Consider the following 7,500-nt stretch of genomic DNA (forward strand, 5'->3'; position numbering starts at 1 on the left):
GTTCATGGCTGACAAGGCCAATGCGGGAAAAGCAGAGTCGGCCGCAGCGGTTGCAAGGGAAAGTCTGGTCTGGGTTCGCGGCTGCAGCGTCGTGGTTCTTCCTCCTTCTGCGTTTGTCCTCAAGGCTGGCCCTGCGGTTGTTTTCGAAGGAGGAGACAGCTTGGTGGATGGTGCGTCGCCAGGTCTCTCGATCAGCGGCTACTGCGGACCACTGGCGATGGTCAATGTGACAGGCACCGAGAGCTTTCTTCAAGGAGTCTTTGTATCTTTTCTTGGGTGCTCCTCTGTCACGGTGGCCAGTGGACAGTTCGCCATACAGCGCGATCTTGGGCAGGCGGTGGTCCTCCATCCTGGACACGTGCCCTGCCCAACGTAGCTGGGTCTTTAGCAGCACTGCCTCGATGCTGATAGTCTTTGCCTGCTCCAGGACCTCGACATTTGTGATGTAGTCACTCCAGTGGATGCTGAGGATGGTGCGAAGGCAGCGCTGGTGAAAGCGATCAAGCAGTCTATGTGGTGCCGGTAGGTGACCCAGGTTTCGGAGCCATACAACAGGGTGGGCAGTACAACAGCTCTGTACACGCTGATCTTTGTGTCTTTCTTCAGGTGTTTGTTGTTCCACACTCTCTTGTACAGCCTGCCGAATGCGCTGTTTGCCTTTGCAAGTCTGTTGTCGATCTCCTTGTCGATCTTGGCGTCAGACGAGATGGTGCAGCCTAGGTAGCTGAACTGGTGGACCGACTTCAGCTCTGTCTCACCGATGTTGATGTGAGGAGCGTGGAATTCTTCCCGTGGGGCAGGCTGGTGGAGAACTTCCGTCTTTTTCAGACTGACTTCTAGGCCGAAGAGCTGCGCAGCCTCTGCGAAGCAGGACGTTATACGCTGCAGGGCCGCTTCTGTATGGGCGACGAGGGCAGCATCGTCGGCAAACAGAAGCTCTCTGATGAGTTGCTCCAGTGTCTTGGTGTGGGCCTGTAGCCGCCTCAAGTTGAATAGGCTGCCATCAGTGCGGTATCTGATGAAGATACCGTCGTCGTCGCCAAGATCTTCAGTGGCCTGTTGGAGCATCATGCTGAAGAAGATCGTGAAGAGGGTCGGCGCGAGGACACAACCTTGTTTCACTCCATTTCCAATTGGGAAGGGCTCCGAAAGGTCATTGCTGTGTCTGACCTGTCCACGCTGTTCCTCATGTAGTTGGATGACCATGCTGAGGAATTTTGGGGGGCATCCTAGACGTTTCATGATCTCCCACAGACCTTTTCTGCTCACGGTGTCGAAAGCTTTCGTGAGATCGACGAATGTCGCATACAGTCCTTTGTTCTGTTCCCGACATTTTTCTTGTAGCTGTCTGAGAACGAAGACCATGTCAGTGGTGCCTCTGTTGGCTCTAAAGCCACACTGACTCTCTGGGAGATGTTCTTCGGCGATAGTAGGCACCAGCCGATTTAGGAGGACTCTGGCGAGGATCTTGCCTGCGATGGAGAGCAGAGTTATCCCCCTGTAGTTGGAGCAGTCCGACTTTTCTCCCTTGTTTTTATACAGGGTGATGATGACTGCGTCACGGAGGTCCTGTGGTAGTTTGCCTTGCTCCCAGCAGCAGACAAAGAGGTTGTGGAGTTTGGAGTGTAGTGCTGGGCCTCCATTCTTCCACGCCTCCGGCGGAATTCCGTCAACCCCTGCTGCCTTGCCACATTTCAGCTGTTCAATGGCCTTGACAGTCTCTTCTAGGGTTGGTAGCTCGTCCAGTTGTAATTTCACTGGCTGTTGTGGGATGCGGAGAATTGCCGAGTCTTGAACCGTGCGGTTGGCGCTGAAGAGGGCCTGGAAATGTTCCGACCACCTGTTCAGGATCGACGTCTTGTCTGTGAAGAGCGCCTGGCCGTCTGCGCTGCGCAAAGGACTCTGGACCTGGTATGAGGGACCGTACACCACCTTCAAGGCTTCGTATAAGCCCCGGTAGTCACCAGTGTCTGCACAAAGCTGAGCCCTCTCTGCCAGGTTGGTCCACCACCCATTTTGAATCTCACGAAGCTTGCGCTGGAGGTTGCTGCATATGAGCCGGAAGGTTGCTTTCTTCACCGGACAAGACGGTTGTGCAAGGTGAGCCTGGTGGGCTGATCTCTTCTTCGCCAGCAATTCTTGGATCTCCTGGTTGTTTTCATCAAACCAGTCCTTGTTCTTTTTCGACGAGAACCCTAGGACTTCTTCAGAGGACTGCAGGATGGCTGATTTCAGCTGTGCCCATAGTGCTTCTGGAGAGGGGTCTGTGGGGCAACTGGGGTCTTCAAGTTTGTCCTGAAGCTTCGCCTGGAATTCAGCTTTCACTTCAGCTGACTGAAAGTTGCCGACCTGGAATTTCTTCCTAGGAGCTCCTCCTTTCTTTGGTTTGGGCTTGAAGTGGAGCCTGAGCTTGCTGCGGACGAGGCGGTGGTCAGTATGACACTCCGCGCTGGGCATCACTCGGGTGTGTAGGACGTCTCGTACGTCTCTCTGGCGCATCAGGATGTAATCAATGAGGTGCCAATGTTTGGACCGAGGATGCATCCACGTTGTCTTCAGGCTGTCCTTCTGCTGGAAAATGGTGTTGGTGATGGTAAACTGCTGCTCTGCACAGAACTCGAGAAGAAGGCGCCCATTGTCGTTGCAATTACCAACGCCATGCTTGCCAAGGACTCCTTTCCAGGCTTCTGAATCTTGGCCAACTCTGGCATTGAAGTCGCCAAGGATGATGACCTTGTCGTCAGCAGGGGTGTTCTGAACGAGGTTGCGCAGATCAGTGTAAAACTTGACCTTTTCTGTGGGGTCCGCTTGGAGGGTTGGAGCGTACACGCTGAACAGAGTGGCATGCTGTTTGTTCCGTAGTGGGAGGCGCATGGACATAATTCGGTCTGAGTGTCCTGTTGGCAGGTTTTCAAGCTTGGAGGCAATGGTGCTCCTGACCATAAAGCCTACGCCATAAAGGCGTCTCTCGGTCTCTGGCTTGCCTGACCAGTAGAGGGTGTACCCAGCGCCGTGTTCCTGGAGGCTGCCTTTCCCTGCAAAGCGGACTTCGCTGACGGCAGCAATGTCAATGTTCAGTCTCTGAAGTTCGTGTGCGACTAGAGCGGAACGCCTTTCTGGGTGGTTGCTGTCTGCAGAGTCACGCATGGTTCGGATGTTCCAGCATGCTACCTTTAGTCCTTTTGCACCTAATTGTGAGGCAGGTGCCGGCCTTTTCTTCTCTATTGTTGTTCGACCGCGTTTGGAGATGCCCGTTGACCGCGGCTAGCCAACTGGGGGGTATGGAGATGAGCATTTGTTTGGACCACCTTTTCTAGGCCCCTCTCCGTGTGGAGCAAGCAGTGCTGTCCCTAGAAAAGGCTGCTTGGTCGTTCAGGGTGCTGCCGAGTGATGCTGTCACCTCCGGGTCAACAATCAGGCGACCAATATCCTGAACCGCCTGCATGCAGGATTGGAACTGCGGCTTCCAGTGACATCTTCCACCTGCCGTTTTCGCCCCTTTCCCATCGCTACAGGGCTTGGAATAGTTGGTGGCGCGGACGTGGACGTGTCCTTCAAGCCTGCGCAATGGAATTTTTAGGTGGAGTGCAGTGTGCGCAGTACTGGCCCCACCCTTTACACCCGTGGTTCATCTGCCATAGCCTAGCAAGCTGGGACGGTGACAGTGAGGTCCTCAGGTCGTAGGTTTTATATCAGACTGTCCTTGTCCTAGCCTCTGGCTCAAAAACCTTCCTCGGAGGCACGGGGGCGCGGCTACTGAGAAGTCAGGACATGGCCATGGACCCAGGGTCAATGCATGTCGAGACTGTCCTGCATTCCTTAGCACTTCATGGGTTTTACTTCAGACTTTTCCTTGTCTTAGATGGACTGCCTTCCCGGGCTGTCGAGCTCCATCTGCCCGCATGTGACAGGTAGCACAGGGTTACATGGTACCTGTGGCAGGTAGAGACCTGACCTGACTATCAGTAATTGTTTTCTATGAGTCATTTCTGAAATCACAGAGCATCGAATATGCCCACACATTCTGAGACTCATCACCAAGATCATTTACATTATATACTTAGATACACTAGACTTTCATTTCCTTCCGATCCATATGCGCGTTCTGTAAGCATGTGTAGACAATCGATGATTCAGTGTTTTATGTTTTAATATTCACTTAGCTAAATGATCTGGAAGAATACATTGTTATATTATTTTCTTTTTAATTGTCTTCGAAAATCAAAAGTCCGAAAACCTGACAAAACAACGAAATGAAATGCTAAATTTCAAGCGATAGGCAAAGAAACAGTCAACTGATTACAAAATATCTCCTGTTCTACTTCTCCTCCTACTCCTACTCCTCCTCCTCCTTCTTCTTCTTCTTCTTCTTCTCCTCCTCCTCCTCCTCCTCCTCTTTCTCCTCCTCCTCCTCCTCTTTCTTCTTCTTCTCCTCCTCCTCCTCCTCCTTCTTCTTCCTTCTTCTTCTCCTCCTCCTCCTCTTTCTCCTCCTCCTTCTTCTTCTTCTCCTCCTCCTCCTTCTTCTTCTCCTCCTCCTCCTCTTTCTCCTCCTCCTTCTTCTCCTTCTCCTCCTCTTTTGCCTCCTCCTCCTCCTCCTCTCTTCTTCTTCTTCTTCTTCTTCTCCTCCTCCTCCTCCTCCTTCTTCTTCTCCTTCTTCTTCCTCTCCTTCTCCTCCTCCTCCTCCTCCTCCTTCTTCTTCTCCTTCTTCTTCTTTCTTCTTCTTCTTCTACTTCTCATCCTCCTCCTCCTTCTCCTCCTCCTTCTCCTCCTCTTTCTCCTCCTCCTCCTCCTCCTCTTTCTCCTCCTCCTCCTCCTTCTCCTCCTCTTTCTTCTTCTTCTTCTTCTCCTCGTCTTTCTCCTCCTCCTCCTTCTTCTTCGTCGTCTTCTTTTCCCCCTCCTCCTCCTTCTTCTTCTCCTTCTCAGATTACTGCTACGTTTTATTCACCTTTAAACTCTGTGAACAAGTCTTCAGTCAGTTTGCGGCGACGCCACACTGGAGAAATGTTCGCCAGATTCCCCACAAGCACTGTGGGTAAGTTGTGTTCGACTGGGTATTTTATCCGTGGTTATTACCCCGTCCATATCAATGGGTTTGGATTTGGATTTGGTTTGGTTTGGGGTAATCCTGCAGTTTAGAATACTAAACTCAGGGGGCCGTTCAAATGAAAAAGTAGAAGGTGTTTCAGACTGACTTCGATGCGCTGAATCGAATGCAACCCTCAGCTAAGCTCTAAGACCACTCCTTTTGCCACGAAACTGGATCAAATGCACGGTAAGTAGTACTCCTTCCCGACCTGCACGCCATTTTGACTGCTGATCACGTGGGTGAACGCGTCAGTCACCAGCAATCAAAATGGCTCGCCGATAATTGCTCGGGAAGTGACCGACTGAGTTTACTATTTATTATGTCTCTGTTTCATTGACAAGGAGTGGCCGTAGAGCTTAGCTGAGGGTTGCATTCGACTCAGCGCATCAAGGTCAGTCTAAAACAACCTCTATTTTTTCATTTGAACGGCCCCCTGAGTTTAGTATTCTAAACTGCAGGATTACCTTGGTTTGGTTTGGTTTATTCAAGCAAATGTCACTTTCTTCGACACAAGTTCGGGGATGGAGCCGGCATCAGCGAAAGCGGAAGTGAGGTCACGACGCTGCTGCGGGGTGAATTGTGCGTCATAGCTCTGGATGACGTCAAGGAGCAGCTCCACCAAGCGGGCCTGGCGGTACAGTTGCAACTCCAGGGAGAGAACCTGTAACACATGTGAGGCAGGGGTGTCTCTCTCTCTCTCTCTCTCTCTCTCTCTCTTTCACATACACCAAGCACACGCACGCGCACGCACGCACGCACACACACCAAGCACACACGCGCACACACACGCACGCACGCGCACACACACACACACACACATACACGCACACAACTTGACACACACACGCACATGCACCACACACACACACACACACACACACACACACCACACACACACACACACACACAACACACGCACATAACTTGACACACACACGCACACACACACGCACAAAGCACACACACACATTACACACACACACACACACAACTTGACACACACACACACACAAGCACATGCACCACACACACATACACACAAACACACACACACACACACACACAAAACGTATCTCCTGTCGGTCAAATTTTCCTAATTTCCAAAACGTTCCTAAACTGGAACTGTTTTCTCAAAAAGGAGTGGTCCAGATCACTCCACTTCAGCTCACCTCCACACCCACACATCCACCCCCAACACCCTACACCCACCCTCCACCCCTATCTAACCCACTCTCGGTCCCACCCACCCACCCATCCATTTCTCTCAATGACAATGACAATGTTACACAACAATGAGTTTATTCCCATTAAATTAACAAATAGTAAGGAGTGGTCACTCTCTCCACACACAAGGTACACAACTTCAAGACAATGCTGCTTACGCTACCAATTCAGTTGGCACACAGGTAAAATAATATAAAAAATAAAATAAAATAAAAATAAAACGAGTACACTGGAACAAACCCAGACACTTCCTCGAATAAGGAAGCGCCAGGCCTGTTATTATACCGATCATTTGACCTGTGCACACAGCAGCAATGACAAAAGAAATGTGCAAACACAAATTAGCTTTTATTCAAGACTGGCACAGCCTCTTTAATCCTGAACAAGCCACACAGACCACACGGACAATACAGAACAAACGCATGGTTGCCTCGGTGGTTTTTCAACTTGATATTAAAAACAATGAGGCCAGGAGATGAAATGATTAACAAACAGTAAAGAGTGGTAACTCTCCCCACACACAAGGTACACAACTTCAAGCCCAATGCTGCTTACGCTACCAGTTCAGCTAGCACACAGGTAAATAAAAGGTACATTGGAACAAACCCGTTATTTATTCCCATTAACTCTTTCGAGTCACGGAGAAACAAGCCTTGCGGGAAACATGACAAAAACAGAATGACGGCCACAGAGGAAGAGCGAAGATATTTTAAACAGAAAAAACAAAAGGGGAGATAATACAAATGGGGGGTGGGGGGGGAATAAAATGTTTGATCGGTTGATGTGGATACTTATACAGCGCCTATCCTCGGTCAGAGACCAAGCTCTAAGCGCTTTACATACACGGGGACATTTGCACCACAGGCTGCCTACCTGGGTAGAGCCGACTGACGGCTGCCACTGGGCGCTCATCATTCGTTTCCTGTGTCATTCTATCAAATTTCAGACGCACACGCATGCACACTCAGACAGACATGTAACATTTTACGTGTATGACCGTTTTTATTTATTTACCCCGCCATGTAGGCAGCCATACTCCGTTTTCGGGGGTGTGCATGCTGGGTATATTCTTGTTTCCATAACCCACCGAACGCTGACATGGATTACAGGATCTTTAACGTGCGTACTTGATCTCAGTTCTGTGTGCGCATACACATGAAGGGGGTTCAGGCACTAGCAGGTCTGCACAT

This window comes from Babylonia areolata, chromosome 31 (genome assembly GCF_041734735.1).
Source record: "Babylonia areolata isolate BAREFJ2019XMU chromosome 31, ASM4173473v1, whole genome shotgun sequence".
NCBI classification, from domain to species: Eukaryota; Metazoa; Mollusca; class Gastropoda; order Neogastropoda; family Buccinidae; genus Babylonia; species Babylonia areolata.